This window comes from Rhincodon typus, chromosome 7, assembly GCF_021869965.1.
Source record: "Rhincodon typus isolate 14 chromosome 7, sRhiTyp1.1, whole genome shotgun sequence".
Lineage (NCBI taxonomy): Eukaryota > Metazoa > Chordata > Chondrichthyes > Orectolobiformes > Rhincodontidae > Rhincodon > Rhincodon typus.
Genome location: NC_063338.1, coordinates 90,544,619 through 90,565,214, shown reverse-complemented (window position 1 = coordinate 90,565,214; position 20,596 = coordinate 90,544,619). Strand labels below are relative to the sequence as shown.

General features: G+C 43.6%; 1 long non-coding RNA gene across 1 annotated transcript in view; it reads right to left on the bottom strand.

The window, feature by feature from the left end:
* Positions 1–1,056: 1,056 nt before the first annotated feature.
* The window catches only part of LOC125483576, a 22,165-nt gene continuing 2,625 nt past the window's right edge, over positions 1,057–20,596 (bottom strand). Inside the window, exons 2-3 of the long non-coding RNA XR_007262529.1 lie at positions 12,972–13,060; positions 1,057–1,099 (exon numbers count right to left, since the gene is read on the bottom strand). This is a non-coding gene — a long non-coding RNA (uncharacterized LOC125483576). The remainder of the gene's footprint in view (positions 1,100–12,971; positions 13,061–20,596) is intronic.

Here is a 20,596-nt window from a genome sequence, read left to right as displayed (position 1 = left end):
TCAGCCACCTATAATATAATCCCATCAAAGTGATCACACCCTTCTTATTTCTCAGTTCCACCCATATAGCCTCACTGGATAATTCCTTGGGAATATCTTCTCTAAGTACTGCCATGATGTTTTCCATAATCAAAAACACCATACCCCTTCTATCTATCCTGTAGAATCTGTACTCCGGAACACAGCTGCCAGCCCTGTCCCTCCCTCCCTCCCTCCATCAGCCATGTTTCTGTAATAGCTATGATACTCCAGTCTCATATACCCATCCATGCCCTGAGTTCATCTGTCTTACTTGTTAGCCTCTTGCATTGAAATAAATGCAGTTTAATACATCAATCTTCCCTCATTCCCTGCTGTTCCCTTGCCTGCCCTGTTCAACTTCTATACTAGCCTCAACCTCTTTTGTTTGACTATTGTTTAGGGTCTCCCTCCAGTTCAGGTGCAATCTATCTCTCTTGTACAGGTCACTACTGCCCCAGAAGAGATCCCGGTGATCCAAAAATCTGAATCCCTCCCCACTGCACCAGCTCCTCAGCCACGCATTCAGCTGCCCTATCCTCCTATTCCTACTGTCACTAACATGTGGCACCAGCAGTAATCCAGAGATTATTAGCTTTGAGCGTATGTTTGCATGTATGTTACTGAAAAGTACTAGAACAACATTATTGTGCCAGACATGCCCTGAGAAAGCAATCACCCTTTGGGCAAACACCAGGACTCTACCTAGGATCTCCATATTCTGAAATAATCTGAGATGTAAGAGATAGTTGGCATCAACCCATATCTCAGAATTCTAAATGTTATACATTGGTAGTCTACTGTGTAATCCCGTGTCATTTTCAATTGTGTCAGTTGGTATTCTCCTTATAGAGAAGATTGGTAAAACAGTACCTGGAAAGAGTTGTTCCACACCATGAACACCAGCTTAAATGGAGCATTTCTGGAAGAAATCTTTTCATACTTCTCACCCTGAAATCCCCAACCGTCTGGTCCCCGAGAATTAAATATCACTTTCTCAAGGTCCTCTTTAAAACGGGGATTGAAATGAAATAAAATGTCTGCATCAGGATGGTCGCCCTTCTGAAAATTAACATCGAATCTAAAGAAAAGATATTCTTGATAAGAAGTAACAATGTTATCGACTTCAAAGCAATTTATTAAATAACTGTTATTAGGAACAGGCAGCTATTGTGGTTAGTTGCATTATAACTTGGTGGCCTTGCTAACTCATACACAGAGACATAAGACTGAGTAGCTTCTTGATATCAAATATACATGAATAGGAGAACTAAACCTTGTGTTGATTTTCTATTTAGCAGGACTTATATTACATATATAATAGTTCTCATCCTTCCCTCAATTGATCAAACGTTGTCTGCCTGATTAGTGATGGAAACAATTCTGTTTAAAAAAAAGCAGGTGATTAGCTGGGAATAAACAGATATAACTTAGCACCTTTAACAAAGTAAAATGAAGATGTCTCAGAGGGTTCAAGGACAGAGTCAATTTGGCTTGAGCTAAGAAATAAAAAGGATAGAATTATATAGTGCAGTTAGGCTGTAGACCAGTAACCAGTGGAAAGGATGCAGAGGAATAAATCTGCAGGGAAATTACAGAGAAATGCCAACATTATAGAGTTATTATTAATGGGATATTTTAATTATTCAAATGTAGACTGGGATACTGGCTGTGTGAGGGGCAGCAAGGGGCAAGAGTTCCTAGATTGTGTTGAGGAGTTTCCTATAGCAGTACGTGTCCAGTCCCACAAGGTAGGATGCATTGTTGGACCTGGTCTTTGCAAATGAGGTAGGCCAAGTGGATCAAGTGTCAGTGGGGAAACTGTGATAACTGTATTATAAGGTTCAGGATGGTGGTGGAGAATGTCATGGAACAATTCAGAGTAATCAAAATCAATTAGAGCTGAGCTGACTTCAGATAAGTGACAGATGATCATTCAATGCAGAGAAGTGTGAGCTGATGCATTTTGGTTTGAAGCACATTGAACGACAATATAAAACAGGGGTTACAACGCTGAAGACAATGCAGGGACACAGAGACATGGATGTATATGTGGATTGCAGATGGTAGGACAGATGGAGAAAACAGTTCAAAAAGCATAGTGTCCTCAGTTTTATTAACAGGGGCATAGAGTACAAAAGCAAGAAGCAATTTATATAAGATGTTTGTTAGACCTAGGAGTAAATTACAGAGAGTTGTGAATGAAGTCCAGTCCATCACACAAACCAGCCTTCTTTCCATTGACTGTGTCTACACTTTCCGCTGCCACGGGAAAGCAGCCAACATAATCAAAGATTCCTCCCACCCCCGTAATTCTCTCTTCCACCAGGGAGAAGATAAAATAGTTTCAAAACACGTACCAACAGATTCAAGAACAGCTTCTTCCCCGGTGTTATCAGCCTTATGAACAGATCTCTCACATTAGAATTGATCTTTCTCTGCATCTTTTCTGTAGGTGTAACACTATATTCTACATTCTGTTCTATTACGCTATTATGCAAACTATGATTTGTCTGGTTAGCAAAACAATACTTTTCACTGTATCTTGTTACATGTGACAATGATAAATCAAATCAAATCAAACTCGAAATCTTATCAATGACATGAGGTGCCCAATTATAGAGTCATAGAGTCCTACAGCCCTTCGGCCCAAACTTGGCCATGCTGGACCAAAATGTTCATCCACGCTAACTCCATTTCCCTACACAAGGTGCAGGCCAGGATGAACACAGCAGGCCAAGCAGCATCATAGGAGCAGAGAGGCTGACGTTTCGGGCCTAGACCCTTCATCAGAAAAGGGGGAGGGGAAGGGGGTTTTGAAATAAATAGGGAGAGAGTGGGAGGCGGATAGAAGAGGGATAGAGGAGAGGATAGGTGGAGAGGAAACAAACAGGTCGAAGAGGCGGGGATGGAGCCAGTAAAGGTGAGTGTAGGTAGGGAGTTAGGAAGGGGATAGGTCAGTCCAGGGAGGACGGACAGGTCAAGGGGGCGGGATGAGGTTGGTCGGTAGGAGATGGAGGTGCGGCTTGAGGTGGGAGGAGGGGATAGGTGGGAGGAAGAACAGGTTAGGGAGGCAGGGACGAGCTGGACTGGTTTTGGGATGCGGTAGGGGGAGGGGAGATTTTGAAACTTGTGAAATCCACATTGATACCATTGGGCTGCAGGGTTCCCAAGCGGAATATGAGTTGCTGTTCCTGCAACCTTCGGGTGGCATCGTTGTGGCACTGCAGGAGGCCCAGGATGGACATGTCGTCTGAGGAATGGGAGGGGGAGTTGAAATGGTTCGCGACTGGGAGGTGCAGTTGTTTGTTGCGAACCGAGCGTAGGTGTTCTGCAAAGCGGTCCCCGAGTCTCCGCTTGGTTTCCCCGATGTAGAGGAAGCCACACCGGGTACAGCGGATGCAGTATACCACATTGGCAGATGTGCAGGTGAACATCTGCTTGATGTGGAAAGTCTTCTTGGGGCCTGGGATGGGGGTGAGGGAGGAGGTATGGGGGCAGGTGTAGCACTTCCTGCGGTTGCAGGGAAAAGTGCCGGGTGTGGTGGAGCTGGAGGGGACTGTGGAGCGGACAAGGGAGTCACGGAGAGAGTTGTCCCTCCGGAAAGCAGATAAGGGTGGGGAGGGAAAGATGTCTTTGGTGGTGGGGTCAGATTGCAGATGGCGGAAGTGTCGGAGGATGATGCGTTGGATCCGGAGGTTGGTGGGGTGGTACGTGAGGACGAGGGGGATTCTTTTTTGGTTCTTATTGCGTGGACGGGGTGTGAGGGATGAGGTGCGGGAGATGTGGGAGACACGGTTGAGGGCGTTCTCGACCACCGAGGAGGGGAAGTTACGGTCCTTGAAAAACGAGGACAACCTAGATGTGCGGGAGTGGAATGCCTCATCCTGGGAGCAGACGCGGCGGAGGCGAAGGAATTGGGAATAGGGGATAGCATTTTTGCAAGAAGGTGGGTGGGAGGAGGAGTATTCTAGGTAGCTGTGGGAGTCGGTGGGCTTGAAATGAATATCGGTTTCTAGGTGGTTGCCCGATATGGAGACAGAGAGGTCCAGGAAGGGGAGAGAGGTGTTAGAGATGGTCCAGGTAAACTTAAGGTTGGGGTGGAAGGTGTTAGTGAAGTGTATGAACTGTTCGAGCTCCTCGTGGGAGCACGAGGCGGCGCCGATACAGTCATCAATGTAGCGGAGGAAGAGGTGGGGTTTAGGGCCGGTGTAGGTACGGAAGAGGGACTGTTCCACGTAACCTACAAAGAGGCAGGCGTAGCTTGGGCCCATGCGGGTACCCATGGCTACCCCCTTTGTCTGTAGGAAGTGGGAGGAATTGAAAGAGAAGTTGTTGAGTGTGAGGACGAGTTCGGCTAAGCGGATGAGGGTATCAGTGGAGGGGGACTGGTCGGGCCTGCCGGACAGGAAGAAGCGGAGGGCCTTAAGGCCATCTGCATGGGGAATGCAGGTGTAGAGGGACTGGACGTCCATGGTAAAGATGAGGTGTTGGGGACCGGGGAATTGGAAGTTCTGGAGGAGGTGGAGGGCGTGGGTGGTGTCACAGACATAGGTAGGGAGTTCCTGGACCAAGGGGGAGAAAATGGAGTCCAGATAGTTGGAGATCAGTTCGGTGGGGCAGGAGCAGGCGGAGACAATGGGTCGACCAGGGCATTCAGGTTTGTGGATTTTGGGAAGGAGATAGAAGCGGGCAGAAGCGGGACATCACCTCAGGTACTCTACATCGCCGAGGCCGGACGCCAACTCTCCGACACCTCCTCCTACCGCCCCCTTGATCATGACCCCACCCCTGAGCACCAAACCATCATCTCGCAAACCATCCACAACCTCATCACCTCAGGTGCAGGAAGTGCTACACCTGCCCCCATACCTCCTCCCTCACCCCCATCCCAGGCCCCAAGAAGACTTTCCACATCAAGCAGATGTTCACCTGCACATCTGCCAATGTGGTATACTGCATCCGCTGTACCCGGTGTGGCTTCCTCTACATCGGGGAAACCAAGCGGAGACTCGGGGACCGCTTTGCAGAACACCTACGCTCGGTTCGCAATAAACAACTGCACCTCCCAGTCGCGAACCATTTCAACTCCCCCTCCCATTCCTCAGACGACATGTCCATCCTGGGCCTCCTGCAGTGCCACAACGATGCCACCCGAAGGTTGCAGGAACAGCAACTCATATTCCGCTTGGGAACCCTGCAGCCCAATGGTATCAATGTGGATTTCACAAGTTTCAAAATCTCCCCTCCCCCTACCGCATCCCAAAACCAGTCCAGCTCGTCCCTAACCTGTTCTTCCTCCCACCTATCCCCTCCTCCCACCTCAAGCCGCACCTCCATCTCCTACCGACCAACCTCATCCCGCCCCCTTGACCTGTCCGTCCTCCCTGGACTGACCTATCCCCTTCCTAACTCCCTACCTACACTCACCTTTCCTGGCCCCATCCCCGCCTCTTCGACCTGTTTGTTTCCTCTCCACCTATCCTCTCCTCTATCCCTCTTCTATCCGCCTCCCACTCTCTCCCTATTTATTTCAAAACCCCCTTCCCCTCCCCCTTTTCTGATGAAGGGTCTAGGCCCGAAACGTCAGCCTCTCTGCTCCTATGATGCTGCTTGGCCTGCTGTGTTCATCCAGCCCTGCACCTTGTTGTCTCGGATTCTCCAGCATCTGCAGTTCCTACTATCTCTCCCATTTCCCTACAGTTGGCCCATATCCTTCTAAACTTTTCCTGTCCATGCATTCATCCGAAGGTCTGTTAAATTTTGATAATGTACTCGCATCAACCACTTCTGCTGGCAGCTCATTCCATATGCATATCACCCTCTGTGTAAAAAAGTTGCCCTTCAGGTTCCCATTTATTCTTTCCTCTCTTACCTTTAACTGATGCCCTCTTGTCCTTGATTCCCCAACTCTGGGGGAAAAAAACTGTGCATTCACCCTATTTATGCCTCTCATGATCTTTCTATAAGACCCCTGCCCCCTCAGTCTCCTATGCTCTAAAGAAAGAAGTCCTAGCTTCTCCAACCTCTCCCTATAACTCAGTCCCTTGAGTCCTGGCAACATTCCTTGTAAATTTCTTTGGCACTCTTTCCAGTTTAATAACATCCGTCCTATAGCAAGGTCACCAAAACTGAACACAATACTCCAAGTGCAGCCTCACCAACATCCTGCACAACGGCAACATAACTTCGCAACTTCTATACTCAATGCCTGACTGATGAAGGCCAGTGTGCCAAAAGCCTTCTTCATTGTCCTGTATACCCGTTACTCCACATTCAGAGAACCGTGTACCTGAAACTCCTAGGTCCCTCTGTTCCATTATACTCCTTAAAGCCTTACCATTCACCATGAAACTCCTACCTTGATTTGACTTTCCAAAGCAACACCTCACACTTACCTATATTAAACTCCATTTGCCATTTCTCAGCCCACTTCCCCAGCTGATCAAGATCCTGCTGCAATTTCTGATAATCTTCCTCACTGTCCACGATGCTGCCTATTTTAGTGTCACCTGCAAACTTACTAATCATGCCTTATACATTCTCATCCAAATCATTGATATAGTTACAAACAGCAATGGGCCCAGCGCCAACCTCTGAGGCACACCACTAGTCACAAGCCTCCACTCCTACAAGCATTCTTCCACTATTACTCCCTGCTTCCTACCATCAAGTCAATTGTGCATCCAGTTTGCCAGGTCTCCCTGGATTCCATACAATCTAACCTTCCAGAGCAGTCTACCATGTGGAACCTTACCAATCCATACAGACTACATCTACCACCCTGCCCTCATCAACCTTCCTGGGCACTTCATCAAAGAGCTCTAACAAGTTTGTGAGGCATGATCTCGCACGCACAAAGCCATGCTGACTACTCCTAATTAAACCCTGTCTTTCCAAATGCATTTATATCTTATCCCTCAGAATCTTCTCAAGTAACTTACCTACCACAGATGTTAGGCTTACTAGTCTATGGTTCCCAGTATTTTCTTTGCAGCCCTTCTTGAATAAGGGCACAACATTCGCTACCTTCCAGTTTTCCAGGATCTCACCTGTGGTTAACGATGATGCAAATATATCAAGCAGGGCTCCCATAATTTCTTCTCTAGCCTCTTGCAGGGCTCTTGGACATATTTGGTCAGGACCAGAAGATTTATCCATCTTCATACATTCTAATACTTTCAACACCTCCTCTACTGTGATATGGACTGTCCCAAGATACCGCCACTAACTTCCCCAAGTTCTCAAGTCTTCATGTCTTTCTCCATGGTAAACACAGAAGAAATATTCATCGAGGGCCTCGCCCATCATCTGCGGTTCCACATATACATGTCCACTTTGGTCCTTGAGGGGTCCTATTCTCTCTCTAGTTATTCTTTTTCCTTTACTATACTTAAAGAATCTCTTTGGATTTGCCCTATTCTTCAAAGCCAAAGCTATCTTGTGCCCACTTTTGGCCGTCCTGGTTTCCTTCTTCAGTAAACTCCTGTATCTCCTGTATACCTCCCAGAGATTCCCTTGATCCCAGCTGTCTGTACCTGAGCCATGCCTCCTTCTTCTTTCTGGTCAAAGCTTCAATATCTCTTGTCATACAGGGCTCCCTACTCCTGCCACCTTGCCCTTCACCCTCACAGGAACATATAGACCTTGAACTCCAGATATCTAACTTTTAAAGGCCTCCCACTTGCTGGAGGTCCCTTTGTCTGTAAACAAACAACTCCAATCAACCCCTGCAAGCTCCTGTCTAATTCCATTAAAATTCACGGTTGCCCCAGTTTAGAACTTGAACCTGTAGACCAGTTGTGTCCCTCTCCGTAACTATTTTAAATAGAATTATGGTCACTGGTCCCAAAATGCTTCCCCACTGTCACCTCAGTCACCTGTCCTGCTCTATTTCCCAACAGTAGGTTGGGTTTTGCCCCTTTCCGAGAAGGACCCTCTATCTACTACTTGAGGAAACTTTCCTGAACACACTTAACAAATTCCACCCCATCTAAGCCCTTAACACCACGGCAGTCCCAGTCTATGTTAGGGAAATTAAAATCCCCTACTATGACAACCCTATTTCTCCTGCAAGTCTCCCCAATCTCCCTGCATATTTGTTCCTCTAATTCCCGTTGACTATTTGGGGGCCTATAGTACAACCCCAATAACGTCACCAGCCCCTTCTAATTTCTTAGCTCCACCCACAAAGCCTCACTGGATTATCCCTCAATTATTTAATCTCTGTCTGCTGCTGTGATACTCCCCGTAATCAAAAATGCAACTCCTCTCCTCTTTTTCCTCTACCTCTGTTTCGTCTGAAGCTGTTCCCAATGGGATGAAGGAACAAAGATGAGACAGCATAGTTTTAAAGTGATGTACAAAAGAAGCAAGGATGATGTGAGAAAACAAGCAGACATTAATCTGGTAATTAATCTGAGTTCTGAGGAAGGGCCACCGGACCCCAAATGTTAAATCTGTTTCTTCCTTCACAGATGTTGCCAGACCTGCTGAGCTTTTCCAGCAACTTTGTTTTTGTTCCTGATTTACAGCATCCGCAGTTCTTTCTGTTATTAATCTGGCAAACCTTCTTTAAATTTCTCCAATATATTTACATCCTTGCCTGATCTGCTCTTATATCCAAGGCATATTTAGTTCTGTACTCAAATCCCCTTGAAATAAATGTCCAACCTTCCTAATTGCTTACTGCATCAACATGCTAGATTTAATGACTCATGGACAAGGATATTGAGATCCCTTAAGTCACCTGCACAACCCAGCCTCTTATCGTTTAAGAATGACTCTGCTTCTCTGCGTTTTCTAAGAAAGTGAATAACTTAACACTGTTTCACATTATAGTCCATCTGCCATATTCTAGCCCATTCACTTAGCCTGTCCAAGTCCTCTTCAAGGTTCTTTGCATCCTCCTCAAATTGCACTCCCACCTAGTCTGGTGGTCATCAGCAAATTTGGAAATATTACAAATGGTTCCTAGTTCCAAATCATTTGTATAGATTGTAAACAGTTGTGGACCTAGCACTGACCATTTTGGTTCCCTTCGAGTAACAGTCTGCCATCCTGAAAATGATCTGTTTATTCCTACCTTATACACTGTATTAGCTAATTTTCAATCCTTACTCATATATTCTCCCCAATCCATGTGCTCTAATTTTATTACTAGCCTTCTGAATGGATCTTTATCAAAATCCTTCTGAAGATTCAAATATATCATAGAAACATCAAAAAGTAGGGACAGGAGTAGGTCATTTGGCCCTTCGAGCCTGCTCAAAAACAATATAATCATGGGTGATCATCCAACTCAATACCCTGTGCTCACTTTCACCCCATACCTTTTGATTCCTTTTGCCTTAGGAACTATATTCATCTCCTCTTTGAAAACATTCAATGTTTTGGCCTCAACCACCTTCTGTGGCAGAGTTGCACAAGCTCTCAGGGTAAAGAAATTTCTACTTATCTTAGTCTAAATGGCCTACTCCATATCGTTAAGACTGTGACCCGTTGTTCTAGACTCCCCAGTCGTCTAGGACATCCTTCCTGCGTTAACCTGTGTGGTCTGTCAGAATTTTATAGGTGTCGATGAGATTGCACCCTCATTCTTCTAAGCAACAGCAAATATAGTCCTAAATCATCCAGTCTCTCCTCATACGTCAGTCCTGCCATCCCAGGAATAAATTTGGTAAACCTTTGTTATACTCTCTCCATAGCTCAAACATCCTTCCTCAGATAGGGAGACCAAAACCCTATACAATACTCAAGCTGTGATCTCACCAAGGTCCTGTACAATTATAGCAAGACATTCCTGTTCCTGCACTCAAACCTTCTCACTAGGAAGGCCAACATACCATCTGCCTTCTTCATCACCCAGTGCATCTGCATGCTTACTTTCAATGACTGGTGTACATGGACACCCAAATCTCATGGCACCTCCCTTTCCCAACCTATTGCTATTCAGATAATAATATGCCTTCCTGTTTGAGAGCCAAAGTGGTTAACCCCACATTTATCCACATTATCTTTCATCTGCCATGCATTTACCACATTCATTAATTCTTACATGCTACAGTAATAGCTTCAAAAAGTTCCAACAAACTTATCAAACATGATTTCCTTTTCATAAATCCATGCTGACTCTGCCCAATTTTGCTGTTCGTTTCAAAGTGTTCATTATTGCATTCTTTATAACTGGTACTAACATTGAGCTATCAAGCCTGTAGTTCTCCACCCTCTCTCCCTTCTTAAATAAGAGGGCTAGATTTGCTACCCTCCAGTCAGCAAGAACCTTTCCAGATTCTGTAGAATAATGAAAGATAATCAGCAATGCATCCATTATCCCAAAAACTATACACACTCTTCGTTATTTGTGGATTTGCTACCTGTAGATCCATATACTCACCAGATCAGCCCCAGGCCCCCTTTTTTTTCTCACAGATCTGTCTGGTCTGATTGCCCAGTGCTTCACAGTAGATGAGAGAGTTACATGGTAGCAGCATCCACATTTTCTATTAACTGCAAAAAGTCCATGCCCCTAACCACCACAGATAATGAAGGTTTGGTATACTTTCTTGAACATTCTTGGATCAAGCTCATCTGATCCAGGACATTTATCACCTCTCAATCCAGCTAATTTTATTCCAATACTACTAATTTAATAATACCAATTTCTTTTAGCTCCTCAGATGCACCTGTCCCTTGATTGCTTAGTACTTTTGTGAGATTTTCTGTATCGTCTTCCTGGATATACATAAATGATCTGGAGGAAGGTATAGATGGTCTGATTAGCAAGTTTGCAGATGACACTAAGATTGGTGGAGTAGCAAATAGTGAAGGGGACTGTCAGAGAATGCAGCAGAATATAGATAGATTGGAGAGTTGGGTGGAGAAATGGCAGATGGAGTTCAATCCAGGCAAACGCGAGGTGATGCATTTTGGAAGATCCAATTCAAGAGAACTATATGGTAAATGGAAAAGCCCTGGGGAAAATTGATGCACAGAGAGATCTGGGTGTTCAGGTCCATTGTACCCTGAAGGTGGCAACGCAGGTCGATAGAGTGGTCAAGAAGGCATACGGCATGCTTTCATTTGTCGGACGGGGCATTGAGTACAAGAGTTGGCAGGTCATGTTACAGTTGTATCGGACTTTGGTTTGACCACATTTGGAATACTGTTCTGGTCGCCACATTACCAAAAGGATGTGGATGCTTTGGAGAGGGTGCAGAGGAGGTTCACCAGGATGTTGCCTGGTATGGAGGGCGCTAGTTATGAAGAGAGGTTGAGAAGATTAGGATTATTTACATTAGAAAGACGGAGGTTGAGGGGGGACCTGATTGAGGTCTACAAAATCATGAGAGATATAGACAGGGTGGATAGCAAGAAGCTTTTTCCCCAGAGTGGGGGACTCAATTACTAGGGGTCACAATTTCAAGCTGAGAGGGGAGAAGTTTATGGGAGATATGCGTGGAAAGTTCTTTACGCAGAGGGTGGTCGGTGCTGGAACACGTTGCCAGCGGAGGTGGTAGAGGTGGGCACGATAGCATCATTTAAGATGTATCTAGACAGATACATGAATGGGCAGGGAGCAGAGGGATACAGATCCTTGGAAAATAGGTGACAGGTTTAGATAGAGGATCTGGATCAGCGCAGGCTTGGAGGGCCGAAGGGCCTGTTCCTGTGCTGTAACTTTCTTTTTTCTTCGTTCCATAAAGACAGGTATAAAGTAACTGCTTAGTTTCTCCATCATTTCTGAGTTTCCCACTGTAAATTCTCCTGAAATGGATGAAGTCAAAGGAACAAGCGAAAACTCTTACATGAGATTAATCTGAGGCAGATATGGAAGAAATTGACAGGCAGGAGTGGGAAGGATGGTCCATCATGGAGGACAAGAAATAACGGAGGCAGTTGGGCAGTTGAAAGCATCACATTAGGGATGAAAAAAGCAATTGTTAGTCACTAACAGTCCCCATTAACAATTATTCACTCTACCAGCTGGAGCGTTATCAACTACTTTGTCTGTCGAACTGTTCTTCTTTCTCTTTGGGCTCTATCATATCGTTTACTCCCAACGCCAACTCCCTCCATATTTTCTGCATATAAACTGACATTTTCCGTGCTACCATCAGTTCTGAGGAAGGGTCACCGGACCCAAAACGTTAACTCTGATCTTTTCTTCATAGATGCTGCCTGACCTGCTGAGCTTTTCCAGCAACTTCTGTTTTTGTTCCTGATTTACAGCATTCGCAGTTCTTTCAGTATTTATGAAAAAAAAATAGCGTTTTTGCACATGATATTGGAGTCGAAAGTCAAGTATCAAGACAAAATCAAAAGGGTTTGAGGAAATGGTTAGTCATCAAGAAAAAATAATACAGGCTGTAATATATTAAGTACATTTATGTGCACATGTTTTACAATTGTGAAATATAAAACTAAAAATAATACATTGTTATAAAGCTGTAGTTTAAGAATTATTCTTCCTCCTATTTCTGCCTCAAAATTAATGGATTTCTTAAGATGCTGGCCATTGTACTCCAGAAGTGACCTCAAGGTCAGCAAGCAAAAATGTATTAATGTGTATTTTGTACTTCCACATTGCTCATTAAATATATCTGCAAAATAGCAATAAAAGCTGTGCATTTATCCTAAAACTAAATACTTAGCACCTCACTTGTGGTATAACTGAATGTTCCCCATTCATCTAGAATATATCCCAGACACAAAGATATGATTCACTCACACGCAAAGAAATAAGATTTTTGGGACAAATTTGGTATTCAGTACCTAAACAATGATTCATTTATTTACAATATTTATAACAACATTAGCAGTTAATCTTAAAGAAAACTTGTGTGAAATGTTTCTTTGAAAATTAACATGATAATGTTAATGTGCAAATAGTATGAATATACAATTTACTTATTGTCTAAATGCTATCATTGGATACTAAAAATTAACGTTACCTGAGGGGATCATCAGTCAATTTTCCTTTAATAACTACTATTGACTCCTCACGTAATTCTTCATCAAATTTTGCAGTACAAGGAACCTTCTGAAATGTCAGACGTACAGTACATAAACAATTAATTGAAGTTATAAGTGAATACCAAGACCAACTCCTACTTTATTTTGTCTTTCTGGGAGTCTTTAGACCATGTAATTCCTAACAGGCAATAATAACATTGAACAGGAGCAGAGAATCATAAAATCTGGGGGCAATATAAAACTACAATGCAGTCCTAGCATTAGGAGAGCCTATTACTTATTTTAAATGGGAATTAGATAGCTACATACAGTCACACAGCACAGAAAGAGACCCCATCAGTCCAACTCATCCAGACATCGCAATCTGACCTCATCCCATTTGCCAGCATTTGGCCCATATCCCTCTGAACCATAGAACATAGAACATTACAGCGCAGTACAGGCCCTTCGGCCCTCGATGTTGCGCCGACCTGTGAAACCAATCTGAAGCCCATCTAACCTAAACTATTCCATTATCAGTCCCTGAAGCCTGTTCTCCCTTTCAACGAGACTGTGGTTCATTTACTACTTCAACACCATTTTCCTGTACTATCCCTAACTCACTTTAAAATCTAGCAATGTCTGCCTTGAACATACTCTGTGAATAGAAGAACACTGCTGGCAAAGACCTGAAAAGGAAGCAAAAGAACGGGAAGTATATATATTTTTGTATTGATTGGAACAAGGTCAGCCAGGTGGACCTGGTCCAATCAGGGAGTCCTGGCTGATAGTTATAAACAGGAGTGTCAGGGATTACATTCACTCAGGACCCAGCTGGGTCAGTATCACGTACTATGTACGTGTAAATAAAGGGTAACTTAGTGATGGGACACCGGCCTTCGCAGAATTATTTCACTTTTCTGGTGCAAAAAAAGCACAGAAGCCATGGAAATATTGCAGCACAGAAAAAGGCCTGGCCCATCAAGTCTATTATAGCTGAATAAGTTAGCCACACATTCTATCCCATGTACCACATTTGATCTTGCTTCAGGTGCACATCCAGGATTTTTTTTTTTTTTTTTTTTTTAAAAAAGGAGTTGAGGGTTTCCATTGCAACCAACAAACTGAGCATCGAATTCCAGACACCCACCGTGAGCTCGGTGAAAACAGCCTTTCCTCATACCCCCTATAATTCTTCTACCAATCAATCACTTTAAATCTGCACATCCTGGTAATTGATCTCTTTGATGGAAAAAAAAGGTCTTCCCTGTTCACTCAAAGTCCCTTGTTATTTTGTAATGTAGTCATATTCCCAGAGGACCATAGGGGCTGCTCTCCCATTAGGCAGACACAACTAGAACATTGAACATAGAACCGTACAGCACAGGAATGGACCATTTGGCCCACGATGTTGTGCCAAACATGACGGCAAATTAAACTAATCCCTTCTGCCTGCCCTTGGTCCACATCCCTGCATTCCTTGCATATTCATGTGCTTATCTAAAAGTCTTTTAAATGCCCCTATCATATCTGTCTCCACTACCACCCCTGGCAGCGCATTCTACACTCCTACCACTTTCTGTGTAAAAACGTTCCCCTCACATCTCCTATGACCTTTCACCCCTCACATTAAATGCATGCCCCCTAGTTTTAAACATTTCAACTCTGGGGAAAAAATATTCTGACCGTCTATCTATGCATCTCAAAATTTTATAGACTTCTATCAAGTCTCCCCACAGCCTCTGCCGCTCCAGAGAAAACAACCCTAGTTTTTCTAACCTGTCATTATAGTTCATACTCTCCAGTCCAGGCAGCATTCTTGTAAGCCTCTTCTCTCCAAAGCCTCCACAACCTTCCTGTATTGTGGCGACCAGAATTGAATGCAATACTCTTAAGTGTGGCCTAACCAAAGTCTTATAAAGCTACAACATGACATCCTGACTCCTGTACTCAATTCCCCAATCAAAGGCAAATAAACCTTCATCACCACTCTATTTACTTGCATGGCCATTTCAGGGAGCTATGGATTTGAACCCCAACGTCCCTCTGCACATCAATGCTGTTCAGTGCCATTAACTGTACACTTTTCCGTAACATTTGATCTCCCAAAGTGCAGCATCTCAAACTCACATAGATTAAGCTCCATCTGCCATTTCTCCACCCATATCTGCAAATGATCTATATCCCGCCGTATCCTTTGACAACCTTCTACACCATCGACAACTCCACCAATCTTTGGATCGTCTGAAAACTTACTACCCCGCTCAACTACATTTTCATCAAACAGCAGAGGTCCCAGTACGGATCCCTGCAGAACACTACAAGTCATGACCTCCAGCCTGGCAAACAACCTTCCACCACTACCCTCTGCCTTCTATGGGCAAGCCAATTCTGAATCCATGCAACCAAGTTACCATGGATCTCATGCATCTTAAATCTCTGGATGAGCCTACCATGATGGACCTTGTTGAAAACCTTACTAAAGTCCATGTAGACAACATTCACTGCTCTACTCTCATCGATCACCTTCGTCACCTCCTCGAAAAATTCAGTCAAGTTTCTAAGACATGACCAGCCCTGAACAAAGCCATGCTGACTTTCCCTAATTAGGCCATGCTTTTCCAAATGCACATAAATTCTATCCCTAAGAATTCTCTACAATAGCTTCCCAACCACCAATGTAAGACTCACTGGTCTACAGTTTCCTGCATTATCCCTATTTTCCTTCTTGAAAAGAGGAATAACATTAGCTATTCATCAATTCTCCGGGACCTCTCCAGTGGCTAATCAGGATACAAAGATCTTGGTCAAGACCCCAGCAATTTCCTCTTTTGCCTCTCTCAAGAACCTGGGGTAGATACCTTCAGGCCCTGGGAGCTTATCCACCTCAATGTTCTTCAAGTGACACAACACCACTTCTTTCTTAATGTCAAAATGCCCTAGCATATTAACGTGCTCCGCACAAATCTCTCTATCCTCCATATCTTTCTCCTGGGTAAATACTGACGCAAGGTACTCATTTAGAATTTCACCCACATCCTCTGCCTCCAAGCACAAGTTCCTTCCTTTATCCTTCAGTGGTCCTACCTTCTCCCTAATTATCCTCTTGTTTTTAAATATATGTACAGAATGCCTTGGGATTCTCTTTAACCCTACTTGCCAAAGTCATTTCATGGCCCCTTGGTGCTCTCCTCATTCCCTGCTTGAGTTATTTCCTGCTTTCTTTATATTCCTCATGGGCCCTGTCCGATTTTAGTTTCCTAAACCTTATATATGCTTTGTTTTCTCCTTTTGACTAAATTCATAACCTCCCTCATTATCCAAGGGACCCTCAACTTGCCATCTTGCCCTTCCTCCTTACTAGAACATCCAGTCCTGAACTCTCATCAGCAAGGTCATTAAACAATTCCCACATGTCAAATGTGGACTTGCCCAAGAACAGCTCCTCACAATTAACACGACCTAGCTCCTGCCTAATACTGATGTAATTTGACCTCTCCCAATTTAGTACCTTGTACCTTTAATCTGAGGGTCACCATGCCTTAAGCAAGGGTAACCTCAGCCAGTACTGGAATTAAACCTGCACTTTTGGCAGCCATCTGAGCTAAAAACTATCCTTTCATATGTTTTTTTGTACACCTCAATAAAGTCATCCCTCAGTCTCCTCTGTTCTAAGGAAAACAACCTCACACTATCCAATCTTTCCTCATAGCTGCAATTTTCAAGCCCTGAGACATTTTCGTGCTCTCTGTGGAACAGTTATGTCTTTCCTGTAACGTGGTGAGTAGGACCATGCCCAAAACCCTAGCTGTGGCCTACCCAGTGTCTTATATAGTTCCAGCATTACAAACGTGTTCTCGTATTCAATACCTTGGCCAATGAAGGAAAGCATCTTGTTTACTTTCTTCACTACTTATCTACCTGCCTTGCAACTTTAAGGGACCTGTGGGCATGCACTTCAAGTTCTGTCACTTCCTCAACTCAACAGCCTCTCATCAATGATTTACTGACTTGTTTCGTTTGTTCTCCACAAACGCATAACCTTGGACTTCTTCGGATTGAATTCCCATTTGCCATTTTTCCACTCACGCAACCAAACCATTGATATCTTCCTGCAGCCAACACCCAGACCCAACCCCTATAACCCATCTAATCTACACATCCCTGAACACTACAGGCAATTTAGCATGGCCACTCCACCTAACCTGCACATGTTTGGACTGTGGGAGGAAACCAGAGCACCCAGAGGAAACCCGCGCAGACACGGGGAGAATGTGCAAACTCCAAACAGACAGTCGCCCAAGGGTGGAATCGAACCCGGGTTCCTGGCACTGTGAGGCAGCAGTGCTAACCACTGAGCCACCTGATCGAATCTATCTAATGAGGATAGGAAAATGATCATCAGAGCATCCATTTCCCCACACTTCCTTTACAGCCTAGGGTAAAATTCATCCACCTTCATTGAATCACAGTCATACAGACCTACAGTACAGAAAAAGCCGATCAGCCCATCACAGATGCACTGGTCAAAAACAACCATCTACCTATTCTAATCCCATTTTCCAGCATTCAGCCCATAGTCTTGTAACTCTTTTCAGTGTGTTTCTTTTATTTTAAATATTTCAACTTCCTCCTACTTAACTTGAATATTTGTGTCTTTTTTTTATTTGTTTGCAGGATATGGCTATCGTTGGCTAGGCCAGTATTTATTGCCAATCTCTAATTTCCCAGAGGGCATTAAGAGTCAACCACGTTGCTGTGGTCCTGGAGACACATGCAGGCCAGACCAGGTAAGCTTGGCAGTTTTCCTTCCCTGAAGGACATTAGTGAATTAAATGGATTTGATGCTACTTACAATGCCAAGTTAGACACCCTTACTCCCTCCTAAATTTGTATTCTCCAGAATTCCTTCTTGACTGAGTAAAAGTAGTACCTTCAGCCAAGAAGCTAGTAGACTTTGGCAAGGAAATAAAGATTCCTGCTGCCAAGACAGATCTGCCAAATTAAATATCATCCATGGCAGGAAGAAAGATTAGTTATGGCCTAAGTAAAGAAACTTGTCTCTGGAGGGATCCAGGTGATGAAATTATTTTCTACCTCAAAATTATGAACAAGGGAATAAAATTAAGTGATTATGAGATTTTTTTAGATCTACACAAAATTAGGAAATCACCTTCAGGAGGAAATATCTATGTATATTGTATTAGAAAATGGCACTTGATCTCTGAGATCCAAGTTTAGCTCAACACCACCGTCACAGAGAGACAAAAGAAATGGTAATGATTCAGCACTAAAAGGCAATTTTAGTCAGTGATTATAGAATGACTGATGTGGGAAATAAACAAATCTTGCACTTCTCTTCAAAAGTTCTGTCTATGAACAGAAATTAAAAACAGAATTCTGATTCATGAAGCAACCTCACTCAGACACCTTTCACCAATCTGTTAAAATATGCTAAAATATGCCTCATCTTGCCCATGGACCGGGCAAAGGATCCAGTTTTCACCACTGAGGTTTTCAATTTTGATGTTTTTGTTCTCAGCTCATCATGCCAACAGAACTGAAATACTTTATGGTCGGCATTATTTAACACACTAACTAAACCATTCTCAGGGCTCACCCGGTGTTCTCAAAAAGTAGATTCTCATTTTGACTTACATTATACACAGAAATTACAAATATTATACACAGAAATTACAACTATGAAACAAAATGCATCTGTCCAACAAAACCCATTCTTTTCAGCAGCACCCACTCACTCTACCTCAGAGCTGGTCTGCTCCACAGTTTCATATGATTCATAACAAAATGTTGACACCCTATTTTATCTATGACTGGGTCTACACAACATTAATTAGTTAAATTGTTGCTCATACCAGTCCTGGGCATGTTTTCCACATATACACAACCTTAGCAAAGACCATGATGGGCTTGCATTCCGATATTGATGCCATGTTCTTATGTTCATTCAACAATGCTAGCCTATCAATTAATGTACCGCTCAAGGAAGCCATAGACCTTTGCACAATGACACTGTATGATAGTGATCCTTTCATGATACCATTATCTGAATCCATATTGATTAAACTTATGAACTTTGAAACTTGTACAGTTGACCTCTGTTTTAATAACACTTGTATGCCAAAATAAATGGTACAGCTTTGGGATTCCTGAATTGACCAATGCTCGCTAACATCTTTTGTCAGTTTCCACAAGAAATATATCTTAGATGGGATGACCCCTAACCTCTTGCATATTACCATTATGCTGATGACACACTTGTTGTATTGCAATCTGTAATTCCATGAAAGAAGTTCCTTACACACCCTGATCCTGTGTTTAAATTCATCTTTGAAATGAATGTCAAACAACCCTCCTTTCCTCACTGCGCAATTGAGAAATCCACTAATGCATTCTCTACTACTGTCCATTGTAAATCGTCATTGGTAAATACACAGGTTGGAATTACCACCATTCCACTCATTCAGATTGACTTCATAAATAGAACCCAAGTCATTTGAGAACCATGCAATTTTGACAGACACAGCAAAGCTATATTGTGGGATAATGAATATCCTTAAAAGATCATTGCTTGCTGTATATTGTACAAACCCATGAACGGACTCAAGGCAGCCACTTTCAGTCTTGAAAAGTATCCAGTCTTTCTAATATTGCCTTGGAAGAGTAAGATGTCTCAAAAATTACAGCAAATTAGGCCACTTTCAGAATTCTATGTTCAGTTCTGATCTCCATGCTATAGGAAAGATGTTGTTAAACTTGGGAGGTGCAGAAAAGATTCACAAGAATGTTGCGAGGGTTGTAGGGTTTGAATTACAGGGAGAGGCTGAATAGGCTGTGGCTATTTTCCCTGGAGCGTATGAGGTTGAGGGGTGACCTTATAGAGGTTTACAAAATCATGAGGGGCATGGATAGGGTGAATAATCAAGGTGTTTTTCCCAGGGTAAGGGAGCCCAAAACCAGACGTCATAGGTTTAAGGTGAGAGAGAAAAGGCACAAAAGGGACCTAAAGGGAAACACTTTCATGTAGAGGGTGGTGCATGTATGGAATGCGCTGCCAGAAGGAGTGGTGGAGGCTGATATAATTACAACACTGAAAAGGATCTGGGTGGGTCCATGAATAGGAAGGGTTTAGAGGGTCATGAGCCAAATGCAAGCAAATGGGACTAGATTTATTTAGGATATCTGGACAGCAAGGACGAGTTGGACCAAAGGGTCTATTTCTAAGCTGGACAGCCCTATAACAGCTGAAGCTAACCATTTCATGCTGCCACAATGCAGTAGCAACGTGGATGCTGCCACCAAGTCACAAAGACATTCTATCTAGCATTTGCGAATTTAAGTGCAGATATGATGCCAGCTATGCAGGCCATATATCCCAATAACAAGGACAGATGCGTCATCAAATGGCATTTCTCTTCAGTTGTTTGCATCTGGCAGGGTACTGACCATACTCAATTAGTCCTTGATGGCAAACCTCAGAAAATAGTGTCCAAATCAATTCCACATTTGAATAAAGTGCAGGGCTGGATGAACACAGCAGGCCAAGCAGCATCATAGGAGCAGAGAGGCTGACGTTTCGGGCCTAGACCCTTCATCAGAAAAG